Consider the following 13709-nt stretch of genomic DNA (forward strand, 5'->3'; position numbering starts at 1 on the left):
TGCACTTGGCCCAGCAGAGCTGTGGTCTGTGTCCACCCTCATAGCTTATATCCTTTGATGTCTGCACTTCCCTGACTAATGGCCTATCAAGTCTCCTTCAGGCCACAGAAGGGATGTCTCCTGTTCTTTCTAATGATTTCTTTGGCTGACTACTAGGGGAATGGATCACATTAATACATAAAGTATCCCATGGAATAGATTCTAATTTGATGATATAATTTGAAAGCTCTGTGTAACCCTCAAATATCTTCCAGAATGATCTGCTACTATGTTCTAAAATCCTCACTGAGTCATTGTGTAGGGGTCCTCTAGAAAAAAAAAAGTTAAATTTTGTTGACATTTGATATCACCTGGAAATAGAAGCACATTGGAATAGTTTAAGAGAGCTGAATGGCCCACTATCATAGAGAATTTATTTAATCAACATTTTAATTTTCTAGAATCTTATAGGACAGGGGCATGTAGGTGATGATGTAGGGTTAAGATGTACATCTGAGTTTTCTTTTCTAACTAGCCTAGGTTTCCATTCTGGCTAGAGGAGGTTGCTGAAGAAAGGCATGATGTGTATGTGAGTTTCTGTGTGTGTGTGTCCCTCATGCCTGGAAACAAAACTCACGTTTAATTTTGAAGGATATTTTCATTGGATATAAAATTCTTGGTTGAAAAAATTTTTCTTTCAGTACTTTAAATATATTATTCCATTATCTTCTGGCTTGCATGGTTTATGAGAAATCTGTTGTATTTATTACTTTGTTTTCCTCTATGGCATTTCCCCCATGGTTGTTTTTAAGGTTTTCCCCTTTTTTGACTGGTTCTCAGCAATTTGATTATGAAATGCCTTGGTGTGATTTGGGTGTGTGTTCATTTTGCTTAGGGTTAATTAAGGTTATTGAATCCATAAAATGGAATTGTCATCAAATTTGAAACGTTTCCAAACATCATTTCTGTAGTTTTTCTGTTTTCTTTCTTTCCTTTTCAGGGATTCTATTACATATATGTTAGATTTAAAAAATTTTTCCACTTATACAAGTCATGGAGTCTTCATTCTTTCCTTTCCCCCCTCCTCCCATTTCTTTTTCCTCTATGTGTTTCTTTTAGAGAGTTTTGAAAAAATTATTTAATTTTTAATTTTTTAACAATACTTAAGATTTTTTCAATTACAGTTGAAGTATAGCTTTATATTAGTTTCAGGTGTATAACCCAGTAATTACATACTTATATAACTTACAAAGTGATCACCCCAATAAGTTTAGTACTGTACTCATCTGATATCTTACAGTTATTACAATATTGTTGAGTATATTCCCTGTACTACACGCTTTATCCCCATGACTATTATGTAATCACCAATTTGTATTTATTATTACCTTTACCTTTTTCACCCATCCCCTCAACCTCCCACCCATCTGGTAACCTCATCAAAATGTTTTCTGAATCTGTGAGTCTGTTTCTGTTCTGCTATTTCATTTATTTATTTTTTTTAGATTCTATATACAAGTGAAATTATATGGCATTTGCCTTTCTCAGTTCGAATTATTTCACTCAGCCCAATACCCTCTAGGTCCAACTATGTTATTGCAGATGGCAAGATTTCCTTCTTTTTTTTATGTTTGAGTCCTATTTCATTGTATATGTGAACTACTTCTTTATCCATTCATCCACTGATGGACACTTAGGTTGCTTTCATATCTTGGCTATTGTAAATAATGCTGCAATAAACATATGGATCTATATGTCTTTTCAGTTTAGTGCTTTGGAGCTTTTTTTTTTTTTCAGATAAATACACAGAAGCAGAATTTCTGGGTCTGTCTTTGTCTTTTGTTATAGCCTTTGCTTTAAAGTCTGTTTTGTCTAGGATAAGTATTTCTATCCCAGCTTTATTTATTTTTTTATTTTTTTGTATTTTTCTGAAATAAGAAGCAGGAGGCAGAGAGACAGACTCCTGCATGCACCTGACCAGGATCTACCAGGCATGCCCATTAGGGCATGATGCTCTGCCCATCTGGGGCATTGCTCTGTTGCAACCAGAGCCATTCTAGCGCCTGAGGCAGAGGCCATGGATCCATCCTCAGCGCCTGGGCCAACTTTGCTCCAGTGGAGCCTTGGATGCAGGAGAGGAAGAGAGAGACAGAGAGAAAGGAGAGGGGAAGGGGTGGAGAAGCAGATAGGCACTTCTTCTGTGTGCCCTGGCTGGGAATCAAACCCAGGACTTCCACATGTTGGGCTGATGCTCTACCACTTAGCTAACTGGCCAGGGCTCCCAGGTGTTTTTTTTTGTTTCTATTTTTATAAAAAATATTTTCCAGGCCCTGGCTGGTTGGCTCAGTGGTAGAGCATCAGCCTGGCATGTGGGAGTCCCGGGTTTGATTCATAGCCAGGGCACACAGGAGAAGCACCCATCTGCTTCTCCACTCCTCACCTTCTCCTTCTTCTCTGTCTCTCTCTTCCCCTCATGCAGCCGAGGCTCCATTGGAACAAAGTTTGCCGGGGCGCTGGGGATGGCTCTGTGGCCTCTGCCTCAGGCGCTAGAATGGCTCTGATTATGGCAGAGCAACACCCCAGATGGGCAGAGCATCGCCCCCTGGTGGGCGTGCTGGGTGGATCCCGGTTGGGCGCATGCGGGAGCCTGTCTGACTGCCTCCCTGTTTCCAACTTCAGAAAAATACAAAAAAAAAATATTTTCCAGCCTGACCAGGTGGTGGTGCAGTGGATTGAGCATTGGACTGGGATGCAGAGGACCCAGGTTGGAGACCCTGAGGTCACCAGCTTGAGCACAGGCTCATCTGGTTTGAGCAAAAAGCTCACCAGCTTGGACCCAAGGTCGCTGGCTTGAGCAAGGGGTTACTCAGTCTGCTGTAGCCCCCTGGTCAAGGCACATATGAGAAAGCAATCAGTGAACAACTAAAGTGCCACAATGAAAAACTGATGATTGATGCTTCTCATCTCTTTCTGTTCCTGTCAGTCTGTCCCTATCTATCCCTCTCTTGACTCTCTCTGTCTCTGTAAAAAAAAAACAACAAAAAACTTTTCTATTCCTTTATTTTCAGCCTGTGTGTGTCTTTCAATCTAAAGTGAGTCTTGTGTAGACAATATATGTAACAGTCTCATTTTCTTACTCATTCAGTCACCCTATATCCTTTGATTGGAGCATTTAATCCATTTGCATTTATTTATCTTACATTCAATATTATTTTGTATTAATTTCAGGTGTTCAGCATAGTGACTAGACAATCATATACTTTACAAAGTGTTCTCCCAATATTTTTAGTACCTTCCTGGAACCATATGTCATTATTACAATGTAACTATATTCTCTATATTTACATTCTGGTGACTATTTGTAACTACCAACTTGTATTTCTTAATCCCTTCACCTTTTCACCCAGCTCCTCAAGTTCTCTACCCTCTGGCAACTATCAGCCTGTCCTCTATATCTTTGTCTGTTTCTATTTTGTTTGTTTATATATATATATTTTTAGATTCCACATTTAAGTAAAATCATAAGGTATTTGTCCTTCTCTGACTGACTTATTTTGCTTAGCATAATACTATCCAGGTCCATTGATTCTGTCACAAATGGTAAGATTTCATTTTTTTTTTTATAGCCAAGTAATAGTCCATTGTATATGTGTATGACAACTTTTTTTTATCAGCTCATCTATTGATGGGCACTTGGGTTGCTTCCATATATTGGCTATTGTAAATAATGCTACAATGAACATAGGGTTACATATATTCTTTCAAATTAGTGTTTTATCTATTTGCAATTAGGTAATTGTTGATATGCATTTATTGCCATTATTCTTTTTTTTTTTTTTTTTTTTTTTTTGAGAGAGAGAGAGAGGCTGGGAGAGAGAGACAGAGAGACAGGAACATCAAACTGCTCCTGTATGTGCCCTGACCTGGGATCAAACTGGCAACCTCTATGCTTCAGGTTGATGCTCCAACCAATCGAGTTATACAGCCAGGGCTATTATTTATATTTTTATCTTTCTTTTACTTTTCTTTAAGAAGTCCCTTTAACATTTCTTGTAATAGTGGTTTGGTGATGATAAACCCCTTTATCTTTTTCTTGTCTGGGAAGCTCCTTATCTATCCTTGGATTCTAAATGATAGCTTTGCTGGATGAAGTAATCTTGGTTGTAGGTCCTTACTTTTCATCACTTTAAATATTTTGTGCCAATCACTCTGGCCTGCGAAATTTCTGCTGAGAAATCAGCTGACAGTCTTATGGGAGCTCCCTTGTAGATAATAACTAACTGCTTTTCTCTTGCTGTTTTTTTTTTAAGGAAATAATATGAATGCTTATTTTATTTCATGACTGAGAGAGAGAGAGACAAGAAGGGAAAGAAATGAGAAGCATCAACTCATAGCTGTGGCACTTTAGTTGTTCATTGATTGCTTCTCATAGGTGCCTTGAGTGAGGGGCTCCAGTCAAGCCAGTGACCCCTTGGTCAAGCCAGAGACCTTGGTCTCAAGTTGATGTCTTTGGGCTTCAAGTCAGCAACCTTTGGGCTCAAGCCAGTGACCATGGGGTCATGTGGGTGGTCCCACATTCAGGTTGATGACCCCACTCAAGTTGGTGAGCCTGTGCTCAAGCCAGATGAACCTAAACTCAAGCTCATGACCTTGGGGTTTCAAACCTGGGACCAGCATCACAGGTTGACACTCTATTCACTGCACTACCACTTGTCAGACTTTCTTGCTCTTTTTAAGATTCTCTCTGACTTTAAACTTTGGCATTTTAATTGTGATGTGTCTTGGTGTGGGCTTCTTTGGATTCATCTTATTTTGGACTCTGTGCTTCCTGGACTTGTATGTCTATTTCCTTTAGTTCTCTATTATTATACTTACAAATAGATTTTATTTTTTTAAAAATTCTTTTATTTATTCATTTTTAGAGAAAAGAGAGAAAGAGAAAGAGACAGAGAAGGAAGGCGGGAGGTGGGCACAGGATTAGGAACATCAGCTCCCATATATGCCTTGATCGAGCAAGCCCAGAGTTTTGAACCAGTGACCTCAGTGTTCCAGGTCTATGCTTGATCCACTGCATCACCACAGGTCAGGCCTCAAATAGAGTTTCAATCTCTTGCTCTATCTCTTCTCCTGGCACCCCAATGATTTGAATGTTTGTATGCCTGATGTTGTCCCAGAGGCCCCTTAAACTATACTCATTTTCTTTTTATTTCTTTTTCTTTTTTGCTGTTCTGCTTGGATATTTTCTGCTACTTTATCTTCCAAATCACTGCTTCAGTCCTCTGCTTCTTCTAATCAATTGTTGATTTCCTCTAATGTATTCTTCTTATTGTAGTCTTCGTTTCTGAGTTTTAAAAAATGGTGTCTAGGTCTTTTAAAATGCTGTTTTTACTAAGTTCCTTGGGCATCCTTATAACCATTGTTTTGAACTCTGTGTCTGGTAGTTTGTCTGCCTCCATTTTACTTAGTTCTTTTTATGGTGATTTCTTCTGTTCTTTCACTTGAGACACTATTTTTTGTTGTTGTTGTTGTTTTCATCTCCTCATTTTAGTTGCCTCCCTATGTTTTTTTTTTATGTACTAGGTAGAGCTGATATAGCCCTCTTTCTTGGTAGAGTGGCTTTATGTAGTAGGTTTCCCATGGGGCTTAGTAGCACAGTCTCCCTGGTCACCTGAGCCAGATGCTCCCAATGCATCTCCCCCATATGAGCTCTGTGCACCCTCCTATTGTAATTGAGCCTTAATTACTGTCAACACATCAATAAACTGGATTTATTTTCTGGCCAATCAACTGGATGGACCTGCTGCAATTATAGTGGAGGAGTTGCTGTACAGGGGCTGACTCCAGTGAGCAGAACTTGCTTCAGCATGGCTCTGGTGCCTACCTAATTTGCACCTTGAGTGTTTTGTTCATGTAGGTGGTTACATAATGCTCTGTCATAGTTTAAAGCTGTCCACAGGGTGCACTGGCTCTGGGGCCTCCCAGGTCAAGATCAGTTACCACCTGTGCTCTGCCAAGGGCCACTAGGCATGAACTACAAAGTGATCTGTGGATGGCTGTTACTTGGGCTGGGCTTGGAGTAGCCTGGGAGGGGCCAAGCTGTAAATCAAGGATGGCTATTACTAGTGTCAAGCTTGGGGTCACTTAGCAAGAGTTACATGGCATGCTGAGGCCTGATACTGCTGTTTGGGGTTTGTGAATCTTGAGATTTTAGGAAAGTCCACAGCATGCTCCAAATCAAACCATTTGTTTGGAAACGCCATTGGAAGGGTGTGGGTGGGCTCACAAGTTAGGAGGACAGGGCAAACAATGTTAGTCAGGGTGATGGAGACTCAGATATGGTGCCTGCCTGCTGGTGCAGTGGGAGGAGAGTTCATCAAAAGAACAATGGCGCCCTGGCCTGTTGGCTCAGCGGTAGAGCGTCGGCCTGGCGTGCGGGGGACCCGGGTTTGATTCCCGGCCAGGGCACATAGGAGAAGCGCTCATTTGCTTCTCCACTCCCACCCCCCCTCCTTCCTCTCTGTCTCTCTCTTCCCCTCCCGCAGCCAAGGCTCCATTGGAGCAAAGATGGCCCGGGCGCTGGGGATGGCTCCTTGGCCTCTGCCCCAGGCGCTAGAGTGGCTCTGGTCGTAGCAGAGCGACGCCCTGGAGGGGCAGAGCATCGCCCCCTGGCGGGCAGAGTGTCGCCCCTGGTGGGCGTGCCGAGTGGATCCCGGTCGGGCACATGCGGGAGTCTGTCTGACTGTCTCTCCCCGTTTCCAGCTTCAGAAAAAAAAAAAAAAAAAAAAAAAAAAAAAAAAAAAAAAAAGAACAATGGCCACTGACAGCACTTCTGTCTTTGAGAAAGCTGCCCCTTGAACCCTCATCTCAAAGCTAGACAATTCAGTTTCTTCTCACATGTCCTTAGCACCTTTCAAGTTGTTGACCTTGTGCTGGAGCTCAGAGTGAGTGCGTTTGAGTAAGTCCTTGTATGAGCCCTTTAAGAGTATTGCCTGAAACACTTGCTAGCAGGCCTTTATGTCACTCAACCATATTCTCTACTGGTTTTCATAGCCAGAAATTGTGTGTATTCTCTTCCTGACACTCTGGGCTGAGGACCTGGGTGTGGGACTGAGACTCCTTTCTCTTTAGGAGGGACTTCCTCAGCCAAGGTATCCTTCTTAATTTTTAATTGCCACATGTAAGTGTGGGACCAGTCTATTCTGTGTCTCCCCCTTCCTACCAGTCTTGATGTGGCCTCTTCTGTATATCCTTAGGTATAGGACTTTGATTCAGCTAGATCTCAGGTGGTTCTGAATGATGGTTGTTCTATAGTTTAGTTTTGATTTTGATGTGGTCATGGGAGGATGTGAGTACCATATTTACATTCTCCACCAGAATAGGCTTCTTGACCAGAAGCCTATTTTGGATAAGTTGTATTGCTATGTATTCAAGTTTTTAATCTTTTCTTTTACAGTGTCTAATTTATTGGTAATCACATGCAGTGAATTTTTATTTTTATCATTAATCTTTGTTTTAATGCATCTCAAAGTTCTGTTTCAGGTTTTTGGTCAAGTTGTTTCCATTAAAAAGTACTGATTTAAAACACTAATATCTTAAAAACTTCCCTCCCCCCCAAAAAACCCTGAAATGGTTCATAAAACATTCTACTTTCCCTCTGAACATTTTATGATGCATTTTAATCATTAACCAATCATTTACTATTCAACTTAAATGACTAATTGAGACAAACAGTTCTGAGACTGTTGTTCCATCACTGATTAAGACTGGGGTGGCAGAGCCTGGCCAGGCAATGACACAGTGTGGTAAAGCATTGACCTGGGATGTTGAGGACTCAGGTTTGAAACCCTGAGGTTGGTAAATTGAGCAAGCACTCATCCAGCTTGAGCATGGGGTTGCCGGGTTGAGCATGGGATGATAGACATAACCCCATGGTCACTGGCTTGAGCCCAAAGGTCGCTTGATTGAAGCCCAAGGTCGCTGGTTTGAGTCCAAGGTTGCTGGCTTGAACAAGAGGTCACTCACTTGGTTGGAGCCCTCCATTCAAGGCACATATGAGAAAGCAATCAATGAACAACTAAGGTGCTGCAACTACGAGTTGATGCTCCTCATCTCTCTTCATGTCTGTTCCTCTGTCTCTCTCTCTATATCTTTGCTAAAAAAAAAAAAGGCAGGGATGGCAGGCATTGGGGATAGTATTCAGTTGGCCTTCTGAGCTTTCTGGGCAGACTTAGTTACTTTGCAAGCTCTAGCTGCCTGCTTGGCCACTGCTTTGATGACCTCTACTGTAACTGTCTGTTTCCTATCACAACCATAAAAAATAGCTCAGAGGAGGATAGTCAGAAATGCTCTCTACACACATGAGCTTTCCAGGAACCATATTGATATTGGCAGCATCACCAGATTTCAAAAACTTTGGGCCATCTTCCAGCTTTGTTCCAGAATGACAGTCAATCTCCTTCAGCTCAGCAAATCTGCAAGCAATACGAACTGTGTGACAATCCAGCCTAGGTATATATCCAGCACTGATTTGGCCTGGAAGGTTCAGAATCATTACCTGGGCTGTGAAGCAAGCTGCTTCCATTGGTGGATCATTTTTGCTGTCACCAGCCATATTGCCACAATGAACATCTTTGACAGGCACATTCTTGACCTTGTTCCCAGGAAGAGCTTCACTGTAAGCTTTATGGTACATTCCATTTACTACAGTTGTAACATGGACCGTAGCAAAGGTGACCACCATGCTGGGTTAGAGAACACCAGTCTCTACTCGGCCCACAAGGACAGTACCAATACCACCAATTTTATAGATATTCTGGAGGGGCACATGCAAGGGTTTGTCAGTTGGATGAGTTGGTGGCATGATGCAATCCAGAGCTTCAAGCAGCATGGTTCCAATGGCTTTGTAATCTTTACAGGTAGATTTCCAACCCTTGAACTAAGGCATGTGAGCACTTGGCTCTAGCATGTTGTCACTATTCCAACCAGAATTTGGCCCAAATGCTAGTGTGTCAGGGGTGTAGCCAATTTTCTTAATGTAGGTACAGTGGTACCTTGAGATACAAGCAGACCAACATACAATTTTTTATTTTTATTTTTATTTATTTATTTTTTAAGATATGAGTTGCAACTCTATCCGTATTTTTGTTTGAGATCCGAGCAAAATTCTGAGATATGAGTCGTGATTCAGGAAGCTGCTACTAGTTGGTGCGTTGGCGCACGGGTCCCGTATTGGCAGCACAACACTAGCATCTCGTTCTTTCTCATGTGTTACCTACAGAATCAAGTCGAATCTCGTGCACTGTACCGTTCTTGCATCCTTTTTGGATTTTTTACTAACTTTTTTTTTGTGTGCTATCATGGGGTTGAAGAAAGTGAGTGAAAGGATAGTGGTAAGAAGAAGAGAATGATGTCAATAGAAGTAAAGCAAGAAATAATAGAAAAACATGAGCATGGTGTAGGAGTGACTGAACTGGCAAGGCTGTATGACTGCAATACATCTACAATTTGTACCATCCTTAAACAAAAGGATGCCATCAAAAGTGCAAATCCGGCCCTGGCTGGTTGGCTCAGCGGTGGAGCATCGGCCTGGCGTGCGGGGGACCCGGGTTCGATTCCCGGCCAGGGCACGTGGGAGAGGCGCCCATTTGCTTCTCCACCCCCCCTCCTTCCTCTCTGTCTCTCTCTTCCCCTCCCACAGCCAAGGCTCCATTGGAGCAAAGATGGCCCGGGCGCTGGGGATGGCTCCTTGGCCTCTGCCCCAGGCGCTGGAGTGGCTCTGGTCGTGGCAGAGCGACGCCCCGGAGGGGCAGAGCATCGCCCCCCTGGTGGGCAGAGTGTCGCCCCTGGTGGGCGTGCCGGGTGGATCCCGGTCGGACGCATGCGGGAGTCTGTCTGACTGTCTCTCCCCGTTTCCGGCTTCAGAAAAATACAACCCCCCCCCCAAAAAAAGTGCAAATCCAGTGAAAGGAACTAAAATTCTGTCCCACTTAAGGACAAATATCCATGAAGAAATGGAGAAGCTTCTGCTGGTGTGGGTGAAAGAGAAAGAGCTGGCAGGAGATACAGTGATGGAGACTGTAATATGCGAAAAGGCATGTATTATTTACTACAACTTGAAGAAGAAAGAACCATCAACCTCAAAAGAGGCAGCAGAAGATACGTTTAAGGCAAGTCACGCTGGTTTGAAAATTTCAAGAAGAGATCTGGCATCCACTTGGTGGTGAGGCATGGTGAAGCTGCGAGTGCTGACGTTAAGGCAGCTGAGGAGTACATCGCATGTTTTGCTGCGCTTATCGCAAAGGAAGGCTACATCCCTCAGCAAGTGTTCAACTGTGACGAAACAGGATTGTTTGGGGGAAAAAATGCCCTGGAGGACTTTCATCACCACAGAGGAGAAGGAGCTGCCAGGCCATAAACCCATGAAGGACCGTCTGACTCTTGCATTGTGTGCAAATGCTAGTGGTGACTGTAAAGTAAAGCCACTGCTAGTGTATCATTCCGAAAAACCTTTATCCTTGAAGACTCACAAGATTCTTAAAGAAAAACTGCAGGTTATGTGGCGTGCCAATGCTAGGGCATGGGTTATGTGGCAGTTTTTTTTTTTTTTTTGTATTTTTCTGAAGCTGGAAACGGGGAGAGACAGTCAGATACTGACTCCCGCATGCGCCCGACCGGGATCCACCCGGCATGCCCACCAGGGGCGACACTCTGCCCACCAGGGGGCGATGCTCTACCCCTCCGGGGCCGCTCTGTTGCGACCAGAGCCACTCCAGCGCCTGGGGCAGAGGCCAAGGAGCCATCCCCAGCGCCCGGGCCATCTTTGCTCCAATGGAGCCTTGGCTGCGGGAGGGGAAGAGCAAGACAGAGAGGAAGGAGAGGGGGGGGGGTGGGGAAGCAGATGGGCGCTTCTCCTGTGTGCCCTGACCAGAAATCGAACCCGGGACCTCTGCACGCCAGGCCGATGCTCTACCACTGAGCCAACCGGCCAGGGCTATATGACAGTTTTTTATTGAATGGGTAAATCTCATCTTTGGTCCTGCAGTGAAGAAATATCTTCAAGAAAATAAACTCCTGATGAAAGCATTACTAATCCTTGATAAGGCTCCAGCCCACCCACCTGGTCTTGAAGATGACATTCTCGATGAGTTCAAATTTGTGAAAATCTTCTACCTCCCACCCAACACAACTTCAATCTTGCAATCTATGGATCAGCAGGTCATTTTCAACTTTAAAAAGCTTTACACAAAGCACTTGTTCTGCTGCTTTGAGGTGACTGAGAATACAAATCTAATCTTTCGAGAGTTTTGGAAAGATCACTAGAACATTGTGATATGTTTCCGCATTATTGACTTGGCATGGCGAGAGGTTACAAGAGGAACCTTGAACTCGGCATGGAAGAAGTTATGGCCTGATGTAGTTGCAGACAGGGACTTCGAAGGATTTGAACCAGAGAATGAGACCGAGGTAGAAGCATTGGAGGAGATTGTGTCCCTCGGAAAGTCGATGCGTCTGGAGGTAGATGAGGGTGACGTAAACGAGCTCATCGAGGAACATGAGGAGGAACTCTCAACTGAGGAGTTGAAGGAGCTACAGATGATGTGACATACGGAGTTTCTGCAAGAGATTAGTAGTGAGGAGGAGGTAGAGTTGGAGGAAGTGATTTCTACAAGTGAAATTAAAGACATGCTGGCAATGAGGGAGAAGCTTTCAAGTTTCATTGAAATGAAACACCCGGAAAAAGTTTCAACTGGTCGTGCTTCAGCACTTTTTAATGACACTTGTCACATTTCCATAACATTTTAAAAGGAAGTCAAAAGCAAACCACTTTGGATAGATTTTTATTCAAAAGTCCTGCAAGTGAAAGTGCCTAAAGTGCCGCCAAAAAGGTAAAAACAGGTGATGATTAAATGAAAAATATGTAATGTTGAGCTTAGGTTAAGTTTAAAGTTAAGAAAGTACATTTTTTTACAATTAAGTTTTTGTGGTTTCATTTTAAGTAAAGAAAGTGCAGTTTTAGTTTACATTTAGTGTTAAGAAAGTGCAGTTTTAGTTTACATTTAGTGTTAAGAAAGTGCAGTTTTAGTTTACATTTAGTGTTAAGAAAGTGCAGTTTTAGTTTACATGTCTACAGTGCCTGCATCCCTTCCTCCCTCCCTCCTCTGCCATTCACCTCCGTTAGCAGCACTCGTTTGTCTCCAAGGCAAGAATACAGTACTAAATAACACTTTTTCCTTTTATTTCATATATTTTGTTATGCATTGGTAAAATATACATGTGTGTTTCTTAATTAAAAACATGTCTTTTTCATAATTTAGGATTGGGGATATTTCACAGGGCTGGAATGCATTAAATCTCTTTCAGTTATTTTAAATGGGAGAAATTTGTTTGATATACGAGTTGACTGACTCACAAGCTCGGTTACAGAATGAATTAAACTCGTATCTCAAGGTACCACTGTACTGACTTCTTTAACAATTTTCTTGTATCTCTTCTGGCTGTAGGGTGACTCATTGAAATCCATTTGTTAACACCAACAATCAGTTATTTCACACCCACTGTGTAAGCCAGAAGGGCATACTCATGGGTCTGCCCGTTCCTGGAGCTATCTGCTTCAAATTCACTAACACCAGCAGCAACAATCAGGACAACACAGTCAGCCTGAGGTGTGCCTATAATCATGTTTTTGATCACGTCTCTGTGTCCTGGGACATCAGTGATGGTCACATAGTATTTGCTAGTTTCAAATTTCCACAGGGAGATATCAATGGTGGTTCCATGCTCACATTCAGCTTTCAGTGTATCCAAGAACCAGGCATGCTTGAAGGAGCCTTTCCCCATCTCAGCAGCCTTCTGCTCAAATTTTTCTTTTGTCATTCCCACCACATTTGTAGATCAGATGACCAGTTGTGGTAGACTTACTGGAGCCTATGTGTCCAATGATGATGATGTTGATATAAGTTTTTTTCTTTCACATTTTGGTTTTTAGTAGTAGTTTTCATGACACCTGTGTTTTGGCAGCAAACCTGTTATGAAAAAACCAGTGAAATTTTTATATAAAACTTTTTTCATTGTTAGAGATTGCATTTTCATATCTTCCATTTCTCTCATTATGTTCATTTTTAAATTCTTAAGCATATTGAACATACTTAAAAAAGATATTTTAGAGTATTTGCCTGTTAATACAGCACCTCTGTCATTTATAGGTCTGTTTCTATTGATTTATTTTCTGTTTAGTTATGTGTCATATTCTTCTGCTTTTTGTTTGTTTGTCTTCTATTTTTCTGAAGTGAGAAGCAGGGAGGCAGACAGACTTCCACATGCGCCCAATCAGGATCCACCTGGCATGCCTACTAGGGGGCGATGCTCTGTCCATTTGCGGCATTGCTCTGTTGCAGCTGGAGCCATTCTAGTGCCTGAGGCAGAGGCCATGGAGCCATCCTCAGTTTCTGGGCCAACTTTGCTCCAATGGAGCCTTGGCTGCAGGAGAAGAGAGAGATAGAAAGGAAAGAGAGGGGGAAGGGTAGAGAAGCAGATGGATGCTTCTCCTGTGTGCCCTGGCTGGGAATCAAACCCAGGACTTTCACATGCTGGGCTGATGCTGTACCACTGAGCCAGCTGACCAGGGCCACATTTTTCTGCTTCTTGATATGTGTGTAGTGAAGAATTAACTTTAGCCAAAGAGTGGCCAGTTCTTTGAGCCAGCTTCTTGGGGGATAGCCTCTAAACTGTTG

At 42.7% G+C, this 13709-nt stretch overlaps 1 pseudogene; it reads right to left on the reverse strand.

The window, feature by feature from the left end:
* Positions 1-8175: 8175 nt before the first annotated feature.
* On the reverse strand, positions 8176-12952 carry LOC136398520 (elongation factor 1-alpha 1 pseudogene; annotated as a pseudogene).
* Positions 12953-13709: the final 757 nt, after the last annotated feature.

The sequence above is a fragment of the Saccopteryx leptura genome, chromosome 3 (genome assembly GCF_036850995.1).
Source record: "Saccopteryx leptura isolate mSacLep1 chromosome 3, mSacLep1_pri_phased_curated, whole genome shotgun sequence".
NCBI lineage: Eukaryota > Metazoa > Chordata > Mammalia > Chiroptera > Emballonuridae > Saccopteryx > Saccopteryx leptura.